The sequence below is a fragment of the Mustelus asterias genome, chromosome 25, assembly GCF_964213995.1.
Source record: "Mustelus asterias chromosome 25, sMusAst1.hap1.1, whole genome shotgun sequence".
Lineage (NCBI taxonomy): Eukaryota > Metazoa > Chordata > Chondrichthyes > Carcharhiniformes > Triakidae > Mustelus > Mustelus asterias.
The window spans coordinates 19247730-19264167 of NC_135825.1; the positions used below are offsets into that span (position 1 = coordinate 19247730).

The 16438-nt window shown below is 40.5% G+C and overlaps 1 protein-coding gene and 1 pseudogene across 2 annotated transcripts in view; one reads left to right on the forward strand and one right to left on the reverse strand.

Annotated features, from left to right (window-relative positions):
* LOC144511838 (ras association domain-containing protein 5-like) overlaps positions 1-16438 on the forward strand; it is a 130413-nt gene that overhangs the window by 89075 nt on the left and 24900 nt on the right. The gene's annotated exons all lie outside the window — the stretch shown is intronic.
* On the reverse strand, positions 896-13766 carry LOC144511687 (2-amino-3-ketobutyrate coenzyme A ligase, mitochondrial pseudogene; annotated as a pseudogene).

Genomic DNA, 16438 nt, shown 5'->3' on the forward strand with positions numbered 1-16438 from the left:
TGTTTGCCAACTTCTTGACCTTGAGGGAAGCCCTGCTGTCTCTTGCTGCTCAGGCTTTTGCTCTTCCTGACCCTGTTCCTTCCTGTGATGGGCCCTCTTCAGCTGGTTCAGAGCTATTACCAAGGCAGGCTTGTCTGCAGCCTGTATCATTAACACCTCAAGGCATGTGTGAACAAATTGGAAATGATATATTAAGTTAGCAAGTCCTTTTACAAGTTTCCCTCCATCTTAATGGACAGCATGGTGGTACTGCTGCCTCATAGCGGCAGGGACCTGGGTTCAATTCTAGCCTGGGGTGACTGTCTATATGGAGTTTGCATGTTCTCCCTGTGTCTGTTTGGGGTTCCTACGGTGCTCTAGTTTCTTCCCACAATCCAAAGATGTGCAGGTTAGGTGGATTGACCATGGTAAATTTCCCCTTTCACCTTTCCTTTATCTGAGCCACTATCTTATCCCCATCCGTGACTCACCCACCCAGTGAGATCTTCACCTACCAGTCTCTCATCTTGGACCTTCTCTTCTCTTCTATGATTGTTTCCTTCTATCACCAGCACCCTTGAGTTCTCCTTCCAGGACCCCGTCATCAACACCACTGACTTCATCCTCTAACACACTCCCGAGTACCCTTCCTTCCCCCTTCCCCAGGCACTCTCTTTCTGTCAACCCCATTCCAAAGATGTGTGGGTTAGGTTGATTGGCCATGCAAATTTGCCCCTTAGTGTCAGGGGGACAAGCAGGATAAATTTGTGGAGTTACAGGGATAGGGTGGGATTGTTGTCAGTACAGGTTCAATGGGCCAAATGACCTCCTGCACTGTAGGGATTCTATGATTCCAGCTTTTGTCTACCTCCCTTTAATGCTCTGGGCTGCGAGATTTCAGGTGTCCTTTAGGAAATCACTGTGTTTGCACCCAACCTCTGAAGGCCTTCATACATTTGTCGATATCCTTCTTGCTATGGGCAGCAGAGATCTGCACCCGGATTCCCTCTTTGCCCTTGGGGACCACAGGGTAACTGAAGCCAGTCATGTATATTCCTTACTTTAACATGTCCTCTGCCATGGGTGAGGCCAGCTGGGTGTCTCCCAGCATCACTGGACAAATTGGATGGTCCATTCTGCCATTGGTGAATCCTGCAGAGTCATCTGATGGCGGAACCTTCTGGTTTTTGAGGCCATAGTTTGGACGCTTGTGATGCTGTCCATCAGGAGGTCAAGGGCTTTGGAGGCACAACTGACTACAGGAGGGGGCAATGTATTGGACAAGAGATGGGGCCTAGATTGCTGACGCAGGAAGGTAACAAAAGCTTTAGGCATCGTGGTGTATAAAACTGTTTCTCCACCCAGTGTCTTTCTGAAAGTAGAATTTACAATATGAACCTAATCCATCACTCCCAGCAACTCATCTGAGCCCTGTCCATTAGGCCTGATGAATCTGGCAATGAAAACCAGAGTACCGTATTTTTCTACCACGTGACGGCACGGTAGCACAGTGGTTAGCACCGCTGCTTCACAGCTCCGGGGTTCCGGGTTCGATTCCCGGCTCGGGTCACTGTCTGTGTGGAGTTTGCACGTTCTCCTCGTGTCTGCGTGGGTTTCCTCCGGGTGCTCCGGTTTCCTCCCACAGTCCAAAGATGTGCGGGTTAGGTTGATTGGCCAGGTTAAAAATTTCCCCTTAGAGTTCTGAGATGCGTAGGTTAGCGGGATTAGCGGGTAAATATGTGGGGGTAGGGCCTGGGTGGGATTGTGGTCGGTGCGGGCTCGATGGGCCGAATGGCCTCCTTCTGCACTAGGGTTTCTATGATTTCTATGATTTCTGTGACAAATCTCTTTTTCAGTGGTGCCATGACATCATAGAAACATAGAAACCCTACAGTGCAGAAGGAGGCCATTCGGCCCATCGAGTCTGCACCAACCACAATCCCACCCAGGCCCTACCCCCACATATTTACCCGCTAATCCCTCTAACTACACATCTCAGGGACAATTTTTAACCTGGCCAATCAACCTAACCCGCACATCTTTGGACTGTGGAGGAAACCGGAGCACCCGGAGGAAACCCACGCAGACACGAGGAGAATGTGCAAACTCCACACAGACAGTGACCCGAGCCGGGAATCGAACCCAGGACCCTGGAGCTGTGAAGCAGCAGTGCTAACCACTGTGCTACCGTGCCACCCATCCATGGAGAAATGTCAGCTGTAACAATCAGCCGCATCCAGAGTTTCTGGGCTTTCTTCAACTTGACCTCCAGGTCACTGAAGTCCAGGCATTTGAAGTGGTATCTGTTGGCCTTGCACCCAACTGAACTCTATCAATGATCGATGCATAGTTGAGTTCGTCCAAGAGAATGGCATCCTCTTTCTGGTGGAACTTTACAATCTTCACCTCCAAGTCCTAGTGCAGATTCTGGGTGCCACAAATGAAATGGATGGAACTCCACCCTGCTCCATACTGATCTTGGATTCTTGGTTGTATCAGTTCAGGGTGACTCAGCAGTCCCAGGTAGTTGCTTGCACAGAAATTCTGAATGGCTCTGCCGTTGCCCTCCACATTGATTCTCACTCCCTGTTTGGAGGTGATGATCATCTCTCTTTTCCAGGTGCCAGCCCCCCGGAGCTCAACATGAGGAGAACAATTATTTTTGAGGGCCATTAGTCTGTGGAATTGTCTTCCCCAGAAAGCAGTGGAGGCTGTATCATTGAATTTATTGGACGCTGAGTTGGATAGATTTTTTTCCGTTTGATAAGATAGGCTTGGGGGTGGGGGGGAGGGGAGGGGGGGGGGAGATAGACAGACAGGAAAGTGGAGTGGAGATCATGATCTTACTGATGGCCTGCTCCTGCGTTCCAATGTTGGCATGAATATAAATGTAACCTGGAACCACTGAATGTGTGTGTTTGTAATGTGTTACCCCCTTGCACATTCCTTCTCTGGCACAATCTGGTTTAATTTCTTATACCACACTGCTTTACATATTGATTTAAATGATTAGGTAGTGTGCTTCCAGAGATGTTAACCAACAGGGGAGCTACACTACACGATGACTAAAGACTTGTCATCAAGATATATAGTTTGCCTTTTAAACTGGAAATTGTGCAAAAAAAATGCATAGAATCATGGAATCATAGAATCCCTACAGTGCAGAAGGAGGCCATTCGGCCCATCGAGTCTGCACCGACCACAATCCCACCCAGGCCCTACCCCCACATATTTTACCCGCTAATCCCTCTAACCTACGGATCTCAGGACTCTAAAGGGCAATTTTTAACCTGGCCAATCAACCTAACCCGCACATCTTTGGACTGCATGCAACATTTCAGGAAAATTATTACCATTCAAGTAAAGGTTAATATAATCTTTCTTGAAAACAAGAAGTTATCAGAATGTGTTAACCAAAAGAAGTAACATAAGAACTACGAGTTGGCCATTTGGCCCTGAAGCCTGCTCAGCCATTTAATAAGATCATGGCTGATCTTTTCATGGACTCAGTTCCACTTATCCGCCCACTCACCATAACTCTTCCTTTACTGTTCAAAAATTTATCTATCTTTGCCTTAAAAACATTCAATGAGGTAGCCCCAACTGCTTCATTGGACAGGGAATTCCACAAATTCACAACCTATTGGGTGAAGAAGTTCCTTCTCAACTCAGACCTAAATCTGCTCCCCCTTATTTTGAGGCCATGCCCCCTAGTTCTAGTTTCACCTGCCAACCTCCTTGCTTCCATCTTATCTATTCCCTTCATAATTTTATATGTTTCTACAAGATCCCCCTTCATTCATCTAAATTCCATTGAATGTAGTAGTGTCTCATCATAAGCCAACCCTCTCAACTCCGGAATCAACCTAGTGAATCTCCTCTGCACCCCCTCCAGTGCCAGTATATCCTTTCTCAAGTAAGGAGACCAAAACTGTACACAGTACTCCAGGTGTGGCCTCACCAGCACCTTATACAGCTGCAACATAACCTCGCTGTTTTTAAACTCCATCTCTCCAGCAATGAAGGACAAAATTCTATTTGCCTTCTTAATTACCTGCTGCACCTGCAAATCAACCTTTTGCGATTCATGCACAAGGTCACCCAGGGAGAAAACAAAGCCTACAGGCCAGTTAGGCCGGAGTCAGTTTTCAGGAAAATACTGAAGAAAGAGTATGATGAGAACAAGCCAAAATGGGGAAACCCATTTGACTAATTGAGGATGTAACTAGTAGGGTTGATAAAGGGGAACCAGATGTAGACTTCCAAAAGCTATTTGATAAGAGATTGATAGGTAAGATGAGGGCCAGTAGAGTTGGGAGTAATACATTCGGCTTGATAGAGGATTGGTTAATGGATAGAAAGTGGAGCGTGGACATAAAGAGTGGAGCTTTTCTTCAAGTTCAAAAACCGAGAATAGTGGAGTGCCACAATGATCAGTGCTAGGGCCACGGCTATTTACAATCAATGTCAATTACTTGGAGGAAGAGAACAAGAGTACTATATCTAAGTTTGTTGCTGATACCAAGCTAGGTGGAAAGGTAAGCTGTGGGGAGGAGCCTTCAATGAGATATAAACAGGTTAAGTAAGAGGATGGCGTATAATGTGGGGAAGTGTGCGATTATTCATTTGCAGTGAGAATAGAAAAGCAGAATGTTTTTAAATGGTGTGAAACGTGTCAATGTTGAAGTTCAGACAGATATGGGTATATTCATACAAGAAGCACAGTCAACATGCAGGTACGGTAAGTACATAGAACAGTACAGCACAGAACAGGCCCTTCAGCCCACGATGTTGTGCTGAGCTTTATCTGAAACCAAGATCAAGCTATCCCACTCCCTATCATCCTGGTGTGCTCCATGTGCCTATCCAATAACCGCTTAAATGTTCCTAAACTGTCTGACTCCACTATCACTGCAGGCAGTCCATTCCACACCCCAACCACTCTCTGCGTAAAGAACCTACCTCCGACATCCTTCCTATATCTCCCACCATGAACCCTATAGTTATGCCCCCTTGTAATAGCTCCATCCACCTGAGGAAATAGTCTTTGAACGTTCACTCTATCTATCTGCTTCATCATTTTATAAACCTCTATTAAGTCTCCCCTCAACTTCCTCCGCTCCAGAGAGAACAGTCCTAGCTCCCTCAACCTCATAAGACCTACCCTCCAAACCAGGCAGCATCCTGGTAAATCTCCTTTGCACTCTTTCCAGCGCTTCCACATCCTTCTTATAGTGAGGTGACCAGAACTGCACACAATATTCCAAATGTGGTCTCGCCAAGGTCCTGTACAGTTGCAGCATAACCCCACGGCTCTTAAACTCCAACCCCTGTTAATAAAAGTTAACACACTATAGGCCTTCTTCACGGCTCTATCCACTTGAGTGGCAACCTTTAGAGATCTGTGGATATGGACCCCAAGATCTCTCTGTTCCTCCACAGTCTTCAGAACCCTACCTTTGACCCTGTAATCCACATTTGTCCTACCAAAATGAATCACCTCACATTTGTCATAGGAAGGGAAATGCTGTGTTGACCTTCATTGCAAGGGAATTGGAGTACAGGATTATGGATGTCTTGCTCCAATTGTGCAGGGCTTGGTACATCTGGAATACTGTGTGTAATTTTCGTCTCAATCTTTAAGGAAGGATTCAGTAAGTTCTCGCCTAAAGTTGTGGATACATCCCTGAAAATTGTGACTTTAAGTGAATTGTGTGTTCCTATTAGAATCAATGTTAAAGTTGGAGTTAGATTCCTTTGGTCATTTGCCTGGAAAAAACAATGAACAGGTTGAAATGTTATACTGAGCATTCTTATCTGGAATAACTTGTAAAATAAATCAGTAAAAAAACAAATACTGTATAAATTTAAATTGCATAACACTAAACAAGCCCCATATAGCATAGCTTCTGTGTCTCCACCACCTCCCCCATAGCACTCCTGAAACTCGGCTCAACTTTTGCTTGTTTTCCTTTCCCACTCTGCCTTCACTCTCCTATCTCGTTGTAAAGGATGCAAGTAACATCCCAGAAATAACTGTAAATCAGGAAATGGAAGGGAGGAGAAACTCAAAAAAATGACAATCACCATGGAAGTGGTACTTAGCAAATTGTTGGAACTACAGGCTAACATGTCCCTGGGTCCTGATGAAATTGTATCCCAAGGTCTTTAGTGGCTAGTGAGACAGTGGCCAGAATTTTGGGGCAGGCGTGGCTCACAGAGCTGAATTCTCTGTTGGCCTCGGGCAGGATTTTATACTGGCCAATGTGTTGGTTTTCACATTTTTTTCAAAATTTGCTAGGTTTGGGAAAGGTTCCACTAGATTGGGAAATAGCAAATGTAACTTTATTCAAAAAGGGAAGGAGACAGAATGCAGGAACCTACAGGCCAGTTAGCTGTCATAGGGAAAATGTTAGAAGCTATTATTAAAGATGTTATAGCAGAGCACTTGGAGAAATTCAAGATAATCATGTGGAATCAACATGATTTTGTGAAAGAGAAGCCCTGTTTAACCAATTTATTGTAGTTCTTTGAAAAAGTAATATATGCTGTGGATAAAGGACAACCAGTGGATGTACTGTACTTATCAAATGTCTTCTAGAAACCTGAGGTGCTGTATCAAAGATTATCGTAGTAAATAAAAGTTCATGATGTAGGGAGTAACATTAGCATGCCTGGAAGATTGGCTAGCTAACAGGAAATAGAATAGGCATAAATGGGTAATTTACAGGTTGGCAAGACGTAGCAGGGATTGGTGCTGGGGCATCAGCTTTTTAGAAATTATATAAATGACTTGGATGAAGGAACCAAATGTAGGGTTGCTAAACCAAAGGTAGGCTTCTAACATTTTCCCTATGACAGCTAACTGGCCTGTAGGTTCCTGCATTCTGTCTCCTTCCCTTTTTGAATAAAGTTACATTTGCTATTTCCCAATCTAGTGGAACCTTCCCCAAACCTAGCAAATTTTGAAAAAAATATGAAGACACAAAGATAGGAAAAGAAGTTGTGAAGCAGAAGTAACAAGGCTACAAAGGCTAACCTCTATAGGTTAGGTGAGTGGGAAGGATCTAGCAAATGGAATATAATGTGGAAAAATATGAAATTGTCCATTTTGATAGGAAGAACAAAAAAGAAACATATTTGCTGAAAGATTGCAGAGCACTGAAATGCAGAAGAATCTAGGATTTTAGTGCATGAATCACTAAAGGTGAGTGTGCAGGTACAACAAGTAATTAGGAAAGCTAATAGAATGATGTTGTTTATTGCAAGAGGAATTGAATAAAAAAGTAGGGAGGTTATGCTTCAGTTATACATCTGGAGGACTGTGTACATGTTAGTCTCCTTATTTAAAGAAGGATGTAAATGCATTGGAAGTAGTTCAGAGAAGGTTTACTCGACCTAGAATGGATGGATTGCCTTATGAGGAAAGGCTGGACTGGCCAGACTTGTGTTTGCTGATACAAGGGGTTGAAATGTTAGGAGTACACAGGGATGTGGAGTTTGAGGTTAAAATCAGATCGACCATAATCTTATTGAATGGTGGAGCAGGCTCAAGGAGCTCCTAATTTGTATTTATGTATGTTCATATTTAATATTCTCGCTCTCTTTCCCCCATCGCCCACCCACCCACACACACACATTCTCTCTGTGCCTAACCCTCTGCGTTCACTGTGGAGTGTGCAGCCATATGTTAAACCGAGAATGGAAACATTAATTGAGAAGGAAGGGCTTGAAGAATAAACAATATTAAAGCACAACTACTTTTGAGATTTAAGTGAGGACTTGCTGAATACATAATACAGGCAGTACAGGAAATGTTCACTGGATTAGTTCCTATGCTGAGAGGTTAAATTAAATCAAATCTATATCCTCCAGAGTTTAGAAGAATGAGAGGTTCTTTCATTGAAACATACAAGATTCGGAAGCGGCTTGAAGGGGTATATGAAAGGTTGTTTCTCCTGGCTGGAGGAACTAGAATACAGGAGCACAATTTCATGATAAAGGGCTGATCATTTATGGCTGCAATGAGGAGAAATTTCTACACTCAAAAGGTTATGAATCTCTGGAATTTTCTAACCCCAGAGGGTTGTGGATGCGCCATCACTGAAAATATTTAAGGCTGAGATAGATTTTTGATCTTTTAGAGAATCAGGTGATCAGGAAAGTGAAGTTGAGGCCAAATGTGGCATCATATTGAATGGCAGAGCAGGCTTGTTCCTTCTCTATTTAAAATGTCCTTATGTAGGAGCTCTCAACCAAGGCTTTCTTGCAATTGATTTCACAGTTCAGCATAGCCAAAGTGAATAACAGTTTTGGGGAGCATTGACAATACAATTAAAGCATCAGTTACACTTGGGTCAGAACCTGACCTGGAGATTTCCTCATAGTTGGGAGGGGCATGATGGAAGTCTGAAATAAAACCAGAAAATGCTGGAAATACTGGAGCAGCAACTGTGGAAAGAATATCATTTATCAGAACAAGGTCATTAACCTGAAACATTAACTCTTTCTCTCCACAGCTCTACATCCCACAGATGCTATTTGGCCAGACAAATATTTCCAGCATTTTCTGGTTTTATTTCAGATATCTAGCATTTGCAGTATTTTGCTTCTGTGGTGTGGATGCCTTTTCCTTCACTGTGGGATCAATTTGGTGTTTTAACATCTGATTTATGCTTCATAAGTTTACCATTGCAAGATTAAAACTGTGTTGCAATAACATTTAAATGTGTTGAAATTTAATGTAATTTGGTGCATTTTACTATCTGAAAGCTGCGAGAAGTTTATACGGTTGTTACCATTAATACATTTAACTGACGGACAAGATCTTTAAAGAATGAACTTTTAGGCCAATACAACAGCTCCCATTTTTGAAAGAAAGTAATTTAATACAATTAATCTAATCTATAATCTTATGTATATAAAATAGGAAATAATTTTAAAATACTGTAACTCTACGCTCAGGACTTGTTAGTATTCTGATGTGTATGACTATGTCCATGAAGCTCAGTAATATTTAAAATTTAATTGCTTCTAAATGTTAACTTAAGAATCAAATATTATCTAAGCTGTCAGGATCATTTGAAAACTGCTTTCAATACAAACTACTGTTCTTTGCTGAATGTCCATATTTCAAACCACGAGGAATGGAAAGTTTACTGTCGTGTAGAAGTGTACATATTTCACAACAGCGCTGCTAATTCAATTACAGTTAATCATTTGACACTCAGCATCAAATCCAGCAACTCACTCTGGTGGTGAAAGATAAGTTGTCAAATGTAGCCTGTTATAAAATGCACAGTGCTCATTATCTGGGAGATATTTGATTTGGGGAAACTGGAGGGAGAAAATGATAAGCTAAGCTATTAAATTGTATATTTAACTTTGCCTCATATTTCCATGCCAGATTAATAATTTTATAATAATTTTGGAAATTCTAAGTTTAATATTGTTTGAAATACTTTTATTACTTTACTCTTCATGTTGGAATCAAGGGCATTTAGCTCAATACAAAGCAGAAGGAAACAAATTGAGACAAGACTGGCAGTTATTATTCCAAAAATAGACTCGTAGCAACACCCCTCAATGGTTTAGTTTGGATTGCAGCATCAGTGAATGAATGGAGGCATTTAGATTGGTATAAGTCTAGCATATAGGAAATTAATTTTACTCAAATCTTCCATGACAGGTCATAGGTCCTTTTTCTATGTTTAAAAGCAGCTGACAGAATATGCTAAGTGAACTTGACTTCTAATTCTTAAGGAAGTATTATGCCACAGTGGTAATGTATTAGTGGTAAAATTGCTAATAGATGCTCCTGCACAAGTACAATGGGTGGAATTCTCCGGCCATTCATGCCAACGGGATTTTCCGGTCTTGCTGGCAGTGCACCCCCTCCCGTGGGTTTCACGGCAGCATGGGGTGACATCAATGGGAAATCCCATTGACAGTGGCAGGACCAGAGAATCCGCTGCCAGTCAACAATGTGTCACCACCTGCTGCCAAGAAGCATGTGACTGGGAGGCCGGAGAATTCCCCCCCAAATTGACATTAAATAGCAAAATGCTGTGGATGCTGGAAATCTGAAGTAAAAACAGAAAATGCTGGAAATGTGCAGCAGGTGATACAGTCTTTGTGGAGATAGAAACAAATAACTTTTCAAGTCAATTAGCTTTCATATGCATTTTAAATATAATTTATATTTGCAATATAAAATATTGTATTTGTCTCAAATAGAGAAATATTGATGCTGCTGGATTTCAGTCAGGTGGATTACTTGTGGGAACAGTGGTAATCCTATCCTTCTGCACTCTGATCACATTTCTAGGACAATGTGCTATATGCCAACCAAATCGAAGGAATGACAAAACATACATTATACCCCAGAGAAATAGTATAATATGAGTAATTACAGTAAACATAGGTTCCAACTATGTATACATGACAGCCATGATGTGGAGATGTCGGCATTGGACTAGGGTAAGCATAGTAAGAAGTCTCACAACACCAGGTTAAAGTCAAACAAGTTTATTTGGTAGCACAAGCTTTTGGAGTGTTGCTTCTTCTTCTGGTCAGGTGAGTCTATGACAGCCAGCCAGAATCAGAGCTGTGCAGTAAGCGGGCAACGTTCTGATGCACAAACACTAGTTACTGTACAAAAACTCCAAGCTTTTACATATCTTTGTTATCAACATATCATTAATACTCTGCCCTGGAATGTCTGCCAACTGATTATGACAACAATGTCAAAACATTGTCATTTGAGTATCCTCTGCAAGACCCAGGAGGGAAATATAGTTTTGAATTATTTCTAGTATTTGAATGTGCAAAACATCTTGGAGATTATTACATAAATAATAGACAAGGGCCACAATCTTCCAACCTCGTTTGTGGCTGGGATTTTCCAATGCCGCTGAAAGTGAATGGAATTTTGGCAGGAGTACCAAACTTTCTGTTCTCACTCGCAATGAGTCCTGCCACAGACAAGACCAGAGAATCCCACCCAACATGTGGTACGGTCAATACATTGCCGTTAGTTTATCTGTACTAAAGCAATTTCTCTGTAAAACTTCAAAGCTATAAATAACAAAATGTGGTTAGGAAGGTGAACGGACAGTTGCTCGGTTTCATTTAAAACCTGTATACATTTTACAATGAATGAATATAAAATAGAAACTATTTGGGGCAGTCATCAACACCTTCTTTCCATGCTCTGTTTTGAGAAACTCACTAGTTTGTGATCTGCATTGCCTTGTGGATAAACAAGATGATGTGCATTCATTGCACCAGCTGATAGCTAAGTACTAACGCTCTGCTTCCTGTATGCCATTCTGGTCTATTTTAATCATTTTGTAAGAGAAATGTGTAAACATGCCAAGCCTAAATCTTGTCACTGTTGGGTAATTAAACACTTCTTTAAAATCCAATTTCTATTTTATCTCTCAACACATATTGGTAAGAATTGCACACTACCTTTGTCATAACTTGGCACGTAATCAGGGTAAGCAGCATTTTATGCCAGAGAATAGACAAGAGCGATTTACATCAATTTCCCAGCACAATTGCTCCCCAATTTCTCTTGCGCATTTTCTTTCACACAATTCACCCACTGAATTGAGTTCATATATTTTTGTATATTTAAATGAGGACCAGTGAAACTGCCGATTGAGTTTCCTGTTTTTTACACGTACCAAGCACCGCAATGGCCAGGATTAGCTGAAATGAGTTTCAGCCTGAAGACTGGAGAGTTTCACTAGTGATTTCTGCAATTGTACCCACTTTTTGCACCAATTATTTGCTGTTCTGTCTATATAGACTTGGGTCACTGATCACGCAATCCAAGCACAAGCAAGAATAAAACAAAATCTACATACTTTACTGATACAATAATTTTTATTTCAGTCACCAAGTTGATTTTATGGTAACTAGTTGTTCGAATGAGAGACCTGCTTGCTGTAGAGGAACTGTGATGCTCATCTCCTTAAAATCTATCAATGTAGTTCTGTGGAATTTAGGTACAGTTTGAGAGGTGATTTGAATAGTTTATAAATTATATAAACATATTAATGGTATGAATAAAAATTTCAGGGTCCTATTTTTTTACAAATGGATTACATATTTTACATTTTTTCAAAGAATTTGGACAGTTTGTTTCATAAACTCTACCTATCAGTAGATCATTTAAGTTGATTGAAAAAAATTAAGTAGGTCTTTCTATCAATATACTCTTTAATGAAGAAATGTTAATTTAGTTCTATTCTAATTTGAGAGCAGCAAGTAATTTTACAGTACAATCAATAAACATAGATTAACTTTCAGTTTTTTGGTCATAATCAAGTGCCATCTTTCAAATGTTCATTTCTGCTTTCAAGTCATGAATGCACAAATTGGAATTCTGAGAAAGAATAGATGACAGAAACCTTCTCTCCATGGTCGGTGGCACTGAAGCCTGATGTAGATCAAAATAAATCCTCACCGATTACCCACATGCAGCTGTCTTTATTGCACAGTCAGCAGACTAGAGGATAAAAATGCCTATGAGATGCTTTGATATATAATCTAGTTTCAACTAACCAAATGAAGTACTCTAAAGTTGGGGGCAGGGAGCAGAAAGGGGGAATGGATATAAATTTAAGAACTGCTGTCGTGCAGTATTTTTCAACCTTCTTAAATGATGAGACTTGTGTTAAGCACCTTACAATGTGAAAGTAAATTAATAAACTAATCTACAAAGGAAGCCATTTAGAAGTGCACCAAGTGAAGCAAAGATGGGAGGCATTTCTCAGGGCAGCTCTATCCGTGCTTGGTCAACTATGGGATTAAATTAATTGGGGAGTGTCTGTGAGGGCACTTGACCAGATAATATTTTGCGACTGGATAAATTTTACGAGTTGGCATTCACAGCACAGAATCTCACTTGACTACCAAGCATATCGGACAACAGGATGAGGTGTTCAGTAAGCCTTAATATTCTCAGCCCTCCCAGTTTTCTAGTTATTGATTTTAATGGTTAAAACATTAAGCATGGTTAAATAAAATGGGAAGTTGTTGGACGTGACCTACAGTGCAGTTAGCACCTGCATATAAAAGGATAATTTAACTTGGAGTGAAATGCTTTCAGAGCTCAATAAGAAACTGTTATTGTTTTAACAAGGACATCAAAAACCGTGAAGAAGTCTTTATTTGGTTACTACACTTACAAATGTAGGAGAGAGGCATGGAAATTGTTAGGCTAAGAAGATGAAAAGTAATCCAAGTAATTCCACATAGTAAACTTTGTTTCCCTTTAATTAAAACCATAAACTTGCTATATGGGGGCTATAAAATGAGTTTGAGTTGATCTATAATTTGTCTCCTTTGAGAAAAGCTTGATTGCACAGAACTGAGACAAATCAATTATTAAATGTTAATGTGAATAAATCAAATGAGAGGGCAAATCATGCAGTTCTTGGGGTCAACTGGTAAAGGTCCTGAATGCCCAATACACTTGCTACATTTGGATATTAATCTATTTTGCAAGGTGCATAGTGTGAGAGCATTGCTAATGGAAAACAGCTGTTGTCTTACTAACCATTACCAGCTGATATCGTGGATGAAAAAGAAATATGTAATTAATTTATTGTATGCTTTTTAAATTCAGGGTGCAAAATGATTTGTTAGCATAAATCATCCTGCTTAATATTTTTCGTTGAATCTCAATATTTTCCCCACCTCACCTGATGGTGCCAACTTTTACTGGAATATGGTTTCTTGGGCGTCTCAGCACCTTGGGCTGTGCTTGCCCACATGGTTACACTTCACAAGTGAGCTTAGATTGTGAATACCAATGAGAAACCTGTCAGAAATATCTGAATTTGTCTATCGAAGTTGCAACTATTTGGTTGCAATGACTAATTTTATTTTAAACTGGCTAAAGGCAGAGAGAAAAGGAAGCAAGTCTGCACTCGGGATCCCAATACCTTGTGGGAGGCCCTGCTGAATGTACCTAAAGATCAGGTCAAGATTCAACCTATTCAATCACATGAAAACTCATGGCAGAAATTCATGGTCCTTAGTAGATGTCATCCTGAAATAGAGGGACAGCCAATAATTACACTTTTGCTAAAGTAGCGGAAAGAAATATTTCTGACAAATGTTAACGTTTGTCCACCACTAGCCCATGACACAATTTCAGAACTGATGTTACAATATTTATAATTTCAAATAGGCATTTGTCCTACAATACTGGAACTTGAGTGTTGCTGGAAAATGTCACCTTTTCGTCTTGTGCTCATCAGGACGCTTCGGAAGAATACGAGTATAAGGGGAGCACAATAATTTATACTGGTATGAGAATAGAACGCTGATCTGTTTGCAATTAGATTCTTGTGCAGGTGTTGCCGTGGAGAATGCACTAGTTAATGGTGATTGACAGATCAAGCATTGTTTGAAATTTAAACCAGGCAGCTTGACCCTGATTGGTCAAGGCATTGCCCAAGGAATGAATCAGTGAATAGCTGTCCCTTTATTTTGTTTTGCTGAAATGGGCACAATGTGTGTACATGTTCTTTCTGTCTGCAAAGAATTAAAGATCTAAAAAGATGCAGTTTAAATGCAAATGTTTGGAATGGGGCCAGTTTACTCAGTTATTTAAGTGAGATTTTTGTCTGTTGGCACAATAGAAATAAAAAAATAGATCTTCCCCCTGTGTCTGTACAAAATTACCAATGCATCAGTGTTATTCTGTTTTGAATTATTTATTAGATGCACATTTCCACACTCTGCCTTGCTGAATCCAAATTACATTGTCACCATCTGTGGCATGTCATAAGTGAAAACTAATGATTTAATTGATTAGCATGGAGTAAATTTAAATTAAATGATCTGAATAAAATATTTTGCGCTTTTTAATATTTGCAGCAACAAAATATTGTCAGTCATATTTTTGAAGGTATTTCTGTTGGTAAGAAGCAATTATACTTGCAATTAAACAAAGACATTTTCTGCTGTAATTACATGCTGATGGGCAAGAAAGCCTGAGCCATTTACTGTATTTATTTCAGCAGCAATAGAGAGAAATCCAACATGGAGTAGCTTAATTACCAATCCAATGAAGAATCCCTTCACATCATAGGGAAATTGATTCCGTGTTGTAATTATTTAATCTTAAAATCTTGCATTATTGATGAAAACTGCTCTCTATTAGGTTTGTCATTTCAAAAATGTGTAGAAGTATTGTCTGGAGAGCATTCATTCAAAACTCTGGAGATTGGCAAGTGATCTATTAAAATTGCCAGAGATAAAAACAAGATTTGGACAGAGCAGTTAATAAAGTAAGCATGCAGCTAAGTTATAATAATCAGAAGCTTCCAGATTTGATAAAAATAAAATACTGTGGATGCTGGAAATCTGAAATAAAAACAGCAAATGCTAGAAAAACTCAGCAGGCCTGGCAGAGTCATACAGAGTCGACACATTAACTCTGTTTCTCTCTCCACACGTGCTTCCAGACCGGTTCCTGCCATCTCCTCTGCAGTTTATGAACATTTAATGAGGACAGGACTAATCATGTCACCATGATTAAATAGTCTCAGTGCTCACTGTATATACTCATATGAAGAATATATAAGTGAAGAGTGTGTTTGGTGCTCTGTGATTCAGAAGTAGCCAACACAGGAGAGAAATTGACAAGAAAAATCCAAATGCTGTAATCCAAGATAGAAGCAGAAAGCTAGGCTGGTCAGCATTTGAAAGACACTGGTTAATAGGTAAGTTGTTCATCCAGCAGTAAGGATAGTCTAATAGCAAGTAATAAAAGAACTAACTTCACAAAGTAAAGGTTTAATAAAGAAACTTCATTACACCACCACTTGGGGCACACTCTGGGCCAAAAAGCTCGCCACAATCCCCATCTGCTTTCTATTCATACTGGGTCAGCTGACCACCACATCATTTTTCCATTGGTTACATTGTCTGTTGGTCAGCTGACCCTCACAGCAGGTTACCATTGGTTACATTATAGCATAGATTAAATTGAGGCTGCAAAGGTGGATAAAACTGGCATGGGGGATTGTGATGCACAAAGGAAAACACTGATGGATGTGCATAATGAAATTGTTGGTGCAATGACCCACAGGCCTTGGCTGCCAATGTTGAGAAGCATGGCATATATTGGCACAGGGCTTTAGTCAGAGATTGGAGCCTACCTTTTCCAGTATGGAAATGGTGACCAACTTGATTAGCACACTCTAATCATTATGCAGCATCTGGGGCTGATATCTCAGCTTCCTTTGCAGCACAATCAGAAACAACCTAATGTCTTGCTGCTGCTGTGGAAGCTCAGACTGCAGTCATGCCAACTCTGAACACTGGTATCAGCAGAATGATGGTGCAGTTGAAGGAAAGGAGTCTGCTGGACCTCGCAGCTGTCTGTATTCCAAACTACTAGCATTGCTGAGACGCCACTCTGTTGGATGGGCAG